This window comes from Lutjanus erythropterus, chromosome 13 (assembly GCF_056507025.1).
Source record: "Lutjanus erythropterus isolate fLutEry1 chromosome 13, fLutEry1.hap2, whole genome shotgun sequence".
In the NCBI taxonomy this organism is placed as follows: domain Eukaryota; kingdom Metazoa; phylum Chordata; class Actinopteri; order Lutjaniformes; family Lutjanidae; genus Lutjanus; species Lutjanus erythropterus.
In genome coordinates, this window is record NC_139329.1 from 15,672,048 (window position 1) to 15,685,365 (window position 13,318).

The 13,318-nt window shown below is 37.3% G+C and overlaps 1 protein-coding gene across 1 annotated transcript in view; it reads left to right on the plus strand.

Annotated features, from left to right (window-relative positions):
- Window positions 1-373: 373 nt before the first annotated feature.
- lrrc4ca (leucine rich repeat containing 4C, genome duplicate a) overlaps window positions 374-13,318 on the plus strand; it is a 136,237-nt gene continuing 123,292 nt past the window's right edge. The window contains exon 1 of the mRNA XM_084734742.1: window positions 374-446. The gene's annotated coding sequence lies outside the window, so the exon portion shown is untranslated. The remainder of the gene's footprint in view (window positions 447-13,318) is intronic.

Here is a 13,318-nt window from a genome sequence, read left to right on the forward strand (position 1 = left end):
ATGTCTCACAATTGCCGACTGAAATTCAAATATAATTAGTGTATAGCCTATAGCTATAACTCATACACTCAGTGTGGAGAGTAAAAATATGATTATCTCATTTACATTTCTATGTTATAATTCTTGTAAAAGATGTTTATTCTGATTTATGTGAATGTAAGCCTTTTCTATGTTTTTTAAACTTACATTTATTTTTTTTCAAAATAGTATTTACTTCTTGAATCATGCTGGGCCGTTATAACCAAGGGAAGGGTGGTTATAACTAACTGTAACATTTACACTTACCGAGTGTAAAGTGACTTCCAAATGTATTGTGATGTGCATTTGCTATATACAGCAATGTAAGATATTTTTCTTCCTATTTTCATAGGTCCCTGAAGTGGAAGGATCAGATGAAAACTGATTTGGACTAACAATGACAACCACAACATCTGAAGCTTTTGAGAGTGAGTTGGTCTTTCCACAATTTGTTTTTGCTGCTATAAGCTTCTCTCTTTTCTGTTCTATCAAGTGCCCTCTATTGACATAGCTAAAGATGAAATGACAACATGATGGCTCCACAAAATCAAAACATCTCCATCGCCCTCTTTTGTCTGGCTGCAGTGTAGATCATAAATCCCGTCTCCCTCCATGTTAGCAGATGCGACATTGGCCAAACTAAAAAAATCAAAGTACATGTCAAATTACTTGGTTTTCCAAATATGGTTTCTGTCATTTTAGTTTAGTTATTACATCAATGTGTGTTTAGGCATTTTTCTAAACAGCTTGGTTTTTATCAGTTATTTGATTAGTTATTTTTGAAACCTCCTTGTAAAAAAAAAAAAAAAGGGGGTTGCACATCATGAATGACAGCTGAGCTCTGCTCGTGATTGAGCCAAATGGCTGCACTGACAGGAACAACCCTGATAACTACTGTGCAAACTCTGGCTCCTACTGCAGTTACCAGCGCAAAATAGGTGCAATTTTTGTACAGTGAGGAAGCGGACACATGGTGTCTCCAACTTTACTTACAGTCAATGGTTTGTTGACTGACATGTTTAATGGCTGCTGCCCCTTGTTTCTTTTGCACCCAGCAGGGTCTCTTTCTCCCACAATACAATATGTACCTCAAAATACGGATAAAACGCCTGTGAAAAATTAATACATAAAGTGTTTCATAACAACATGTTACATTGGTCTGCATTTTTAAGGACTGCACTTAACAGCGCAGTGTTCAGGACACCTGGCTAATTGTTTTCAGCATAAGTACTGTAGGATAGTAGCACTTTTTAAGAGAGGTTCTTTTCTTGCGTTGCACACATTGTACAGCTCTTTAGTGCTGACAGCTGGGACTTTCCTGAGCTTCAGCAGCACATTTTATTTCCTGCTCTGCTCTGGTTTGACATTATGGTGGCTGGTTGTAAGTATATGTGCCTAAATTCTATAAACCTTCTCTTGATTGACATATGCACAAACTTTGTTTGCTGTGATTGTTACTAACCTCTAACATACACACTTAGAAAGGATGAGAATACATTTTTCTTTATCCCAAATGCATCCCCAGAGCTATGTGTACCAGCCGTTAAAAACTACCAGAAGTCTGCATGGATATATTTTGTACCCTTTCTAATTGATTTAGGTTCCTGAATGTTGAATAATTAAAGGGAAGGAGAACTGCTGATTTGATTAATCATGTCTGATACAGCTCCTAATCTCTTCCCACATTTGCTTTTCTCATGTCTAGCTACAAAATTGCTCAAATTAGGTGCCATGTAATATGTGCCCATAGTATTTTCCTACTATATACTGTGTGCTATAAAATCTAAGTCAGTGTGTGGATTCCATATGTAAAGTCTGAAATTATGAAAGGCTACAGAAGTCCTGCGTGTGTTACATTTTCTGTCAGTTCAACAGACATCTATGGCATTGATTAACATTTGTTTTGGGAACAGTTTTGTATTCATCATTCATGAGAGTCACTTCACCTCCCCTTCGAATGGCCTTCAGAGAATACTGAGAATTTTGCGCCTCATGAATTGTGAATTTCTGTGTTGTGGTTGTGAACCTACAGAGTGAAACAGAACATAGTGATAATAGTCTGTACAAACCAAGTCACATACACACAAACATTCATTCACAGATTCAAAAACGTTGGTTAGAAAATAGAAAAATGAAACAACAAAAGAACACAAAAACTTAAATACATCCAAAGTGAGTAGTTTCAAGTGTTTTCAAAGCTTTTCATAGTCCTTTGTGCTACAATCTATGCAAAATTACTACACATCAGTATGAGAAAAAAGACATGCTGAGGGTTTGGAAAGGCAAGTGAAAAACACAGAGATTAAAACTTATATTTCAGTAAAGCAATCTAAAGCCAATATAAAGGGCTCTCCAAGCCGCACGCCTGCAGAGCAAGCAGGTGTTTGTGCTCTTATCAGGCTGGAGTCATGCCATATCAACCACAGCCTTTGAAATATGAGATAACATTGCACGATAAAGAACATTTGATGTTGAAATAGACTGATAGATGCACACTGAGCGAAGCAGAGGACGAGCCTTCAAATTTGCATGTCACATCCTGGAGATTAGGTTTAAGGCCTTCAACCACCTGTGATAATTCTGTGTTGAAGATGCTGAGGATTGTTATCTCTGGGAGCGGATGCTGCAAGTAGATTGCTTTATGAATTATTTGGATTGGTATACTTCAATTATACATTACAGTATGTCTTCTTGACAAGTCTCCAGTGGAGTGTCGTGGATTTTCCTGTTTCCTGACTTCAATATTTGTGACAGTAAAAGCAACGTAACTGTTAATATAATTTTAACATTTAAGTGCATAAATTAACAATGCAAGCTGTAATTAATGTATTATGAGTTTAATATTGCACTTTATATCCCTCTTTTTCATTCTATTATTGACTTTTTTTTATATCTTTTTCTATATCAATATCAATTTTCTAATTTCCTGTTTCCTGCACTTAGATAGACAAAGTGTTAGTCTCATCCATTATTAAAGAAAACCAAATTTTGAAAATGGATAAAAGTTGGGCTTTGTATTGGCACAAAGCTGGGAATATCATGATATATATAATTTTTGATATAAATTATCTAGATAGTTAGCTAGCATATGTAGCATACATAGCAACGAAAAAAAGAGAAAGTTGATTGAGGTTCCAAAAGGGGTGGGATTTAGGGAGGGTCAATTACACATTACAAAATATAGAATATAGAATTTTTAAAAGCAACCTTTAGTCCAGCTTCAGTCTATTTATATATCATATCTAGAGTTATCAGTTGGATCCGTGTGTGACACGAACTGTGCACAATTCTTTTTAAATAAATTTATTTATTTTTTGTATTTGCTTTTTTGATGATATGCACATTTTAAACATCTTATGAAACAAGGAGTCAAATAACATACACTGATCCAAATGGAGGAGGGTTCTCTTAGTCAGTTTAGCTCAGTTCTGCAACTGTCATTCCACATCTGTTAAACTCCCTCACTCTGTGCCTCCTCAAGTCTGTCTCTGACTCTCCGACTGTGTGCATGTTGCATGAGCGTGCACTACATTGCACAAGAGCCCTCAAATGCCTTGTTTGGATGAAAAGTGGGAAAGATTTGAGTTCTTATTAGTAAAAAAGTAGAGTAGAAAATTGTCATTCAGTGATAAATGATTTTCTGTTACAACTCTTTTATTTGCGGATCGTTTTTTCATCTACAACAAAGTCAGCCCACATGGAACAGATTTTTGCATATACTACTTTCATTTTCCTGCCAATCCCCGTATGTATCAGAGGCACAAAACTTTCCAAAAAAAAAAGCCTCATATTGTGTGCAACATATGCACACATGAGAGGATCCAGGTGTTTGGCGTGTGTGTGCGCTCGCAATGCGTGCATGTGTGAGCACGAGCTCTGTGTGCTGCAGCTGGCTCACTGCTGTATGCTCCTCTACACTGAGGCACTCGGACAGACCCCTTCAGCATTAATTACTGCGGCCATTAATCAGACCAGCACAGATATCTGTGTAATCCCTCTACAATGCAGTTTTCTGGAGGGGGCCACCAGTGTTAATTGGATTTGATTGGATACTGGTATGATGCTGCTCAGAGAACATCTTAAGGTAATAATTAGAAGATAGATCAATTGGTCCTTTGTGGCACTGATCCTATAGTGTGGGCTGCACTGCAGTTCCAAGGCCTGTTTAAATGAAGAGAATAATTTTGCCCTTAAGATACTAACCAAGATGTTGTCTTTTTTTTTTATAATAAAATGTGATATATAAATGTGCAGTGGCCCTGATATTATCTTGTACAAATAAATCTCTGAAGGGAAATATATATATATATAGAGGCACGAGCTTTTGGAGATAGAGCTATATTCTCAGGTTTTCTCAAAGTTTATTGAAATGCATTACTACCTAGGAGCTCTATTATTTAGGCTAGACAGGGTCTTTAAGGTTATCTTGATAAATAATAGCACACCTTTAGCATTGTTGTACATTTATTATAGCAGAATTATTTGGGAGTGCATTTTTTCTGTTGTTCCTCAGTGTCCTATCCTATCCTTTATACAGACCTGAATTTAGGGCAGACGTGAGAAGCATTCCTCACACAGATAGTATGTTACCAGTGTGTTATTTGAGTCCCAACCTCAAAAATATTCAGCTTCCTGCACCGACGCTGTTCTCTGCATAATATACAGTATTCACATATAATTTGGGCTCTTACACTGCGACAGCAAAAATAGAAATAAACAAAATGTATTCCATTTTGTGAAACATTTAATTTGTACATTCACGAAGGCCACAATTTAACATATTTGCCACTGTAATTCATTCTCCCTTGTTATTCTTTTTATGCTTTTTACCACCCACCTCTCTCCTCTCGACCAATTTTCAAATTAGGCATCAATCAGATGTCGCTCTATAAAGCCAAGTCATTTTCAAAAGAATGTTATATAAATAAAGCTTCTGTAAATGCAAGAGGACATGGAGTGAATATGTTCAACGCACCAGACAGTTTTTCTGGTGTTAGGAGACTTCCGGAAACTTTTGTCTTGGGACCAGGTTTTACCCTGCGCTGCAGTTTCTCCTAAAAAAAAAAAATAAATAAAGACTGTCAGTAAAAAGAAAAAAAGAACTTTAACAGAATAATCCACATAAACAGAGTTTAACCTCCTTCATGTGGTAGGGACGGTTTTTTAGTATATGCCACCACAAAGGGAGCCACTCTTTGTGCCACATTTCTCTCTTGGCAACTTTTTGGCCAATCTCAATTGAGTTTGGTTGCTTCACTGGTTCTCTCGGCTGTCAAGTCAAACCTCATATTCCCACTGCACATGTCTCTTTGCCTTCTGGCAGAAAGAACAAACAAAATTCAGGGCTGTGCTTTCTGTCAGGAAACAATCTAAATACAGTGCTTTTATGCCTCCACACAAGAGACAGCTGTGGCCAGAGACATTATGTTTTCAGGTTGTCCGTCTATCTGTCCATCCGTCTGATTTGATTTTTGGCAAAGGTCAAGGTCACTGTAATCTGAGTTTCTTTCATTCCTGTGTAAGTGATATCTCAGGACAACCCTGAGGGAATTTGGACTGATTTTAGAAATCACAGATTTTGGATTTAGGTCAAGGTTACCATGACCTTATGTTTGCCCTGTTCTTGTGCATTTGCTATCCAAAGAATGCCTAGAGGAAATTTCTGAGGAAATTAGTACAAATGTCCACTTGGACTCAAGGATGAACTGCTTAGATTTTGATGGTCACTGGTCAGAGTTCAAGCACACCATGTGAAATCACATTCTCATTAATGCAATATCTTAAAAACACCTTGAGGGAAATTCTTCAAAGTCAGTGCAAACGCCCAGCTGGACTGAAGAATGAACTGATTAGATTCTGGAGGTCAAAGGTCAAAGTCAGTGTGACTTCACAGGCATGTTTTTGGCCATAACTCATAAAATTCATGAATTCATTTGCTAAATATGACAGAATTTAACACAAATGTCTAAAAGAATAAAATGATGGAGTGGTAGTGTTTTAGATCCAAAAGGTCAAAAGTCAGATTCACTGTGCCATCATAATGTTCAGCTTTCTATCAGTCCACTGTACTCCTCTGTCAAAATTGTGTATAAGTGGTCATGTTTCTCACTGAAAATATACACAATATAGTGATAATTTCCATTTTGCAAAAAAATATATACTTCACACCTTATCATATAATATTGACTTCCTTCAAAACCTTCACTACATATGAGTCTTGGCAGACATAGATTTAATTCTAATGGTTGGCCGAGGCGTACAACTGTGAGGCGGTAATTCTAGTTTTAAACCTTTGTTAATGTCCATTCAGTCAGTTCCACTTAGCAGCTGAGGCAATGTGAAGAGATTGGTTAATTGTTGCTTCACCTCTGCTGGAGCCACTGCAGGTTTCCTGCAGGGAAAGAAGCCAAAGGACCTAGGGAGGCCAGGGAAAGGACCGGCCATCTGGAGTAGGATTTGTACGGAGGCCCATTGTGTGTAGTACTGTTGCAGACTGACTCCAGATAATATTTGTGTGCCGGGTCATAAGTTCATCACATCTCATGAGGCTGGTATCCTTTTTTATGACTTTAATGTGAGCTGACAATGTTGATTTGAAGGTTTCCTGTGGATATTTTGACCTCTAGTAGCACTGTGGAGCTGTTTTTCTAAGAGTGGGTCACTGTTTTGTTTGTATCATGCACAAGTACACACATGCACATGATCCACATACCTGCCAATGGCTTCATACCCTTCCACTGATTTAGTCAAGATATGCAGCAGTATGCCAGGAAAGGTAATGAAGTGGAAGACTGCAAGGTAGTAAACATGCATGTATGCTGGATTTGAACACTTCAAAACACTTTTTCATGGGGAATAAATGCCCACAACACATTTGTGGAGTTCAAGGGCACACAGTGCATATTAGTACGTGACACTAAATGTAAGCATGATTACAAGAAAACTTCACAGGGCACTTTTGCTGTAATACATTAATGTGATGTTGCCCTTAAGGTGCTGTTGGAAATATCATATCATTTATGTTATGATATAAACAAGAAAATCTTTGAGTTGCACAACATAAAGTACTGCAGGTGCTGTGTGTGAATACTGAATTCATTTTTTCAGTTTTATTTTATAAACATTTAAAAATGATGTCTGATGATACAGGGATCATTGGGGTTCCTCTAATTATTCTTGGAGTAAGCTTTGTCTAAGGCAAAATACATTACAGTAATTAATGTTTCTACAATCATGACCCTACAATTTAGTTTAGCATGTTCCTATTTTTAGTAAAATACCAGTAATTTCTTTTTTTTTAGTCATTTATTTAGTCATTATTATGTTACTTTACTGGTACAATTAGTGAGTTACTCCAAGGCTCACCCTTTGATTGTTTGTGTTTCAGTACTTAGCTTTGCATTGTTGGACGGAAGTTTCTGGAAACCATGCAGTTGACATACTGGTTTTATACCGTGGTTGTTTAATTGTGAGCCTCACAATTTTATGTTAAAGTAGCATTAAGCTAGTTTTCAGTTGTTTGCTGATGTTTGTTTGGCAGTCAGAGTACATTTTTAACAAATTACAATAATTGTATTTAAAGTATGTGTTTGTATGCAAGAAATGTATTTTTTGATATTGTAAGTAGGTCTATGACTCAAACTTTTATGAAGCATTTATGAATATCACCAACTCTCCAGAGACTAGATGATGATTAACACACAAAAAAGTTATTATCACCACACAGCACCCAAGGGGCACAGGCAGTCACCTTCACCCAGAGGTGGAGTGTAACTAAGTACATTTAATTGATGGCTACAGTTATGAGGTACTTTTACTTTGAATTTTTCCTACTACACAGTGTGTTAGTTGGGAATGTCACATTTGTTTTCATTAAACTGTCCCGATTCATTTATAGGTTTAGGTGATACTTGTTTACTATAATAAATTATTATACATGTAGTGGTTTTATAGTAGAGAATATAGAATTTTCTTTTAATTAATTTTCAAAGTAACTTCACATGTACTGTATATTTTCCTCCAGTTTCATCTATGCAATACAATTTTTAGCAGGAAAGGGACCACTAGGGGCAGAATGTCCTTTCTTTTTTTTCCTGAGCTACTAAGTCCCCAGCAGTATCAATCAATGTGGAATGCTTTTTCCAAAAAACACACTTTCATTAATGCGTATATAACCCAGAGTGAGCACACAGTGCACTGAAACAGCACCAGGCACAGAGAGCATTAACCTGCTATTTATCCTCACCTTCCTCCGCTGCTCATATCGATTAATGTTGACTGTTTTTTGAGTGTTTTGCAGGAACGAAACAGACCAGAAACACATAAAACATGTGAGCACACTCACAAACATGTGCAACACATTCTGCAGGGGGTTGGGATGAGACCATCTCCCAATTTATTTATTTATTCATTACACTGGATTAAACTTGTCTTTTTTCTTTTCAGGAAATTACAATCTCAATTAATGCTTGTGCTGTTGGGATTGCCAGATTGATTTTATGCTTTTGTTTTGCTTTTGAGCAAAACAAAAAACTACAAATTCAAAAATGCACTTCATAATAATCCAGGTTGCAAGAATCCTATGATACCAATGTTGTCACTCTTTTGTCACAAAACTGACAACAGAATATCAGGTGAGAAGTTCAGGAACTGATTTACATGGGATCATTTGTGTTGGCATTTATAGGATAGTTCTAAAAATACACTGAACTGACCATAATATGTATATGGTGGATAATTAACACCATAATGTACCAAGGGTCAGTGCAGTTGTTGTCTCAGTCAAAATCAGAACATACTGTATTATCAGAAAAAAAAAAAAACTTGAGTCATATTTAGAACATGTAATCACGTGTAGTTATGAGATCCTCATTGAAGAGAGGCAGAAGTTACAATCTGTAGCACTCTACTGTCCTCTGTGAGGTTATTTATTTAATTAATTAAACGGATCCCCTTTAGCCATCAACTAATTTTCCTGGAGCCTGAATCCCAGTGCATCATTTTCATCATACACAGTATGCAATATCCTATATATAAAGGGCTTTCACAATGTGCCCACTGCCCCGGGCTCAGGGAGCTGTTAGCCTCAGGCTAAGAAAGCTTTTACACTTGCAGATTCCAAATTGGGCTAACACCTGCTTTAGCCTAGTGTTTGCTGCTGGAGTTTGTGCGGCTAGTTAAATGTGGCTAAAGACTAGTCATTGCACAGTCTATAATGTTCACATCAGTTGCTGTAACAATATACGTTTGAGTCTAAAGGGTTAGTGTGAATCGTATAGCCTTGGGCTTAGCTTAACTCTGGGTTAACAGTGTGTGTGCCAGAGGGACTAAGGTAGGTGCCTTTAGCCCAGGGCTAGGGTGAAAATCTCTTTTTTTTGTATGAGCCACACTTCTGACTGACTTACTCTGATATTTTTACCCTAACTCTACCCAATCACAGTCCTCATACCTAAATCTATCCAGGACCTACCCAACTCAGACCAGCAAGTACTTGCTAATACTAGCCAATCAGAGTCAGAGTAGGGTTGGTCATCGCCATCCTGGGGAAAAAAAGAAAAAAAAAAAACCACACTGTAGATGTACAGTACGACATTACATTTGTGTTACATTACGTTCATCTCATGCACCTCTAATTGTGTAAGAAAGCGGTTGTTCAAATGTCCTCACACGTTCATTTCGAAGCACTGACTTACCCAGTGAGTGAAAGATTCAGTAAGGACAAATTAGTCTCATGAGTTAGTCTCAAGGCCAGACATTAGCCTATGACCAGTACTGGACTATTGATCAGCTGCTTAAGTAATGCATTCTTAAACGGTATTTGAATGAGAACTGGCTTAATGTAGGTTATGAATTCAGAGGCTGAAGGTGCTTCAGTCCTGCATCAGTCTCCCAGAGCCTGAGACATGTTGGGGCACATTTGGCTCTATGTCTCCTCTGCTGCTCTGTAGTCTGTCTTTTTTTTATTGTTTTCCCCAATGTACCTGCCACAACGGACTGATTGAACAAGCAGAGGACCGTGTTGCATATGCTGAAGGACATGAGTCTTTTACCCGGCTGCGCTATCTCTGCGTCCTCTCCCGTCAAGGTGACGGCTGTCCCCCACCACTCATTTCCCTCACTGCTGTGTGTGTGGCACGATAGTACAGAACTCATCTGAGAACTTCTAAAGTTGGCAGGATCCTGAGTTAAATGTGAAGTTAGAGCTATACAGAACAAACAACAATAGTGACACGGCCATTACTGAGGCTGTAGCAGTCCTGCTCTGCAGCAGGTCTGACAGAGAGCTCTGCAGGTCAGCAAGGTGCTGCTGCTCGGAAGGTTTACCAGTCCACAGTCTAATGGGGGGTTTTATAATGCTTTGTGATATTTTATTTTAAGACTGTGGTCCAAAAACAGTTGGATTAGAGTGTTCCTTCATGTTATTTTCTCCAATAATTTTATTTATATTAATTTCATAGTTTATTTTCAAATGAATTGATTTCAGTTACATCTTGAAAGAACCAAGAGCAACAAAAATATGAATAGACAATGTGTACTAAAATATATTTTTTAAGCATTAAACTTAAATTTTATTTTTTTTTCTTTTCTTTTTCTTTTAAACCAGCCTGCCAACCAGTTGAATTACTTCTTTTTCTTTTCTTGTTAGTGATTATGGTCCTACTCTTTCAGTACCGTTATTATGATATTATTTTTATTATGCTGCACTCTTAAAGTCGACCATATATTACATGTGATACCTCCAGCTTGAGTGGCTCACATAATTGCCTCTGAACTGCCTCGAGATGATCCTCTGTGTAAAAACCCACATAGCCCACTAGAATATATATAAAAATGCAAACCAAATCACACTTCTATCTGAAGGGTTACATATAAGCTCTGTGAATGTGAAGTTAAGTGAATATCTTCAGCACGGTATGATGGAAAAGCAATAAAAGCATTTAAAGGGATTGCAGGCTTTATAGTGGTTTCTTTAAAGTGGGACACAAACGAAAAGGTGAGATCTTCTTTTATTATAAATGGTTTTGATGGGTTCATACCACAAGCAGCTGTGTACTCATTGCTTGCCTGAAATATAAAGGGTTTGTATATTTGCATTCCAAGAACATATTGCTTAAAATCACTATATTAATTCAAGGATGTTCAAGTGTAAACATAAACAGCCCTTTATGCCATGACTTATTGAACCCTATTGCTTTAGAAACTCAGAGGATTGATATTAATGTTGTTTTTTATGATGCTATGAATTTTTCATTTTTCTTTATGTAGGAAATAAATAATTCTTCCATTATATAGAAACCAAGTGTGTGACACAGTATATCCATCACTGTGATCATTCTCACATTTAACTTACATGGAGGTTTGTAATTTTAATTTTAGAAGTATTTGCTCTTTGCTTTTTTTATTTCCATATTAAATTATGCAAAGTGCACAATGAGCATAGTAGGATGGTCAATTTGCATTTTGATTTGAGTTGTTCTGCTGCAAAAATCTCTTTTTGTTTGTTTGCTTTAAACAGCCAGTTCAAACACAGCAGCCACCTCAAAGTCTGCCTCTGTTAAGGTCACAAATTTATTTCTGTAGTGGGAACAGAGCCTAAGTAGATGATCCTTGCCGGGCAACAGATGGTGAAGCACCTACTGCAATGCCACCACAACTGCCAGATGCAACCAGCAGAGATTTTCAAAGTTCAACCAACACTGACTTTACCTCCACATACGTTGTCCCTGACTGCAACAAAATTTCAAAGTAAAGCAGTTGTTGTGTTGCCACTTGCAGATGGTTAAGAAGAGTGAGAAGTCAGCTGTCGATGGTCATATGAAAACAGAGCAGTCAAACAATAGAATTACTGCCTCTCAGTTCAATGCCTCCACCAGCCAATGAGGTTGCAGTTTACATCCATATCTGTCCAGACTGATATAAAGTATGTAGTGAAGGAATTTAACATGTAACTTACCACTATGTTGACCTGTGACTTTAAAATAATTGTAATAATTAAGTATTTTCATGTGTTTTTTCTTAGAGACTGATTTTACAGAGGACAGATAGAGAGCTAAACATTATGATGTCAGAGTGAGGATGATCTTTTAGATGTAAAATGTCATCACCTCATCATTTTATCCTATTAGATATATGTGTGTAATTTTGCCATAATTAGCTTATGAATTATTGACTATGGTAAAAAAAATCTACCTCCAAAATCTAATCAGTTCATCCTTGAATCCAGGTGAACATTTATATCAGTTTTCAAGAAATTAGGCATCACGTTCACAAGAACAGGACAAACATCAAAAATATATTTGGTGAGGTCATCGTGACCTTGACCTTTGACCACCAAAATCTGATCAGTCCGTAAGTTTGAAGAAATTCCCTTTAAGTTGTTCTTGAGATATCGTGTTTACAGAAATGGGATGACATGAAAATATAATGCCTGTGGCGACAGCCATCGCTGGCGTGAGGCTATGAAATAAGTGATTTTCAAGGTTTTTCCAAAAATCTGAATCATGGAGGTCATCCAGCATAAGCCATGAGTGTGCACAAAAACAATTTGGTTGGTCAAGTAGTACTCTAGATTAGCTGTAGACAAGCTTCAGGTAGCGCACACACACACACAAGCAATTGCATGATCCCCTCCAAGCTTATATCTGGTGGTTATAATAACTCAACATTTTCAAAAGAAAGTCCATGATTATGCTTGATACAGAAATACGGTAAAATAGAAAATGGAAGCCAGTTAAATGTCTGCTGTTAATCCGATTTGTCTGTTGCGTTTTTCATTCCACTGTCTAAAGACTGCAGCGTTCAGAATCCTGCATAGATGTATTGAACATCTTTGTGCTGCTGCTCTATCTTGGGTGTGATTTACTCTCTCACGTCAACAATACATCACCAAGGCCTTGAGGGAATCTGATTGAGGTCTGATTGGTTCTCATCTGATCATGAAAAGCTTAAATTCTTCCTTGTTTTTATCCCATCGCACAATGAGGGAAACAGTGTTAAACACTTTTTTGTTTTTTTCCTCCAGTGTATTAGTATATTTGTCTTATCATATTATCAGTTTACCATTAATACGTAAGAGATAAGTAGAAACAGAGTGAAGTCTGCGCACATGTGATGCCATTTATTAGAATTCTGAGTATGCTGTGCATACGAGAGCAGTGTGTGCTCACGCAGTGTTAGTGATGTTGGTGATGTCAAGGGAGAAATTGCTTTTCTGGGACCCCTGCTGCACTTCAAGGGTCTTGCTCAGGGCTTATGTGATGTCTGTTTTGAGAGGATTGCCTCCTGTTTGCCTGGATTTTGA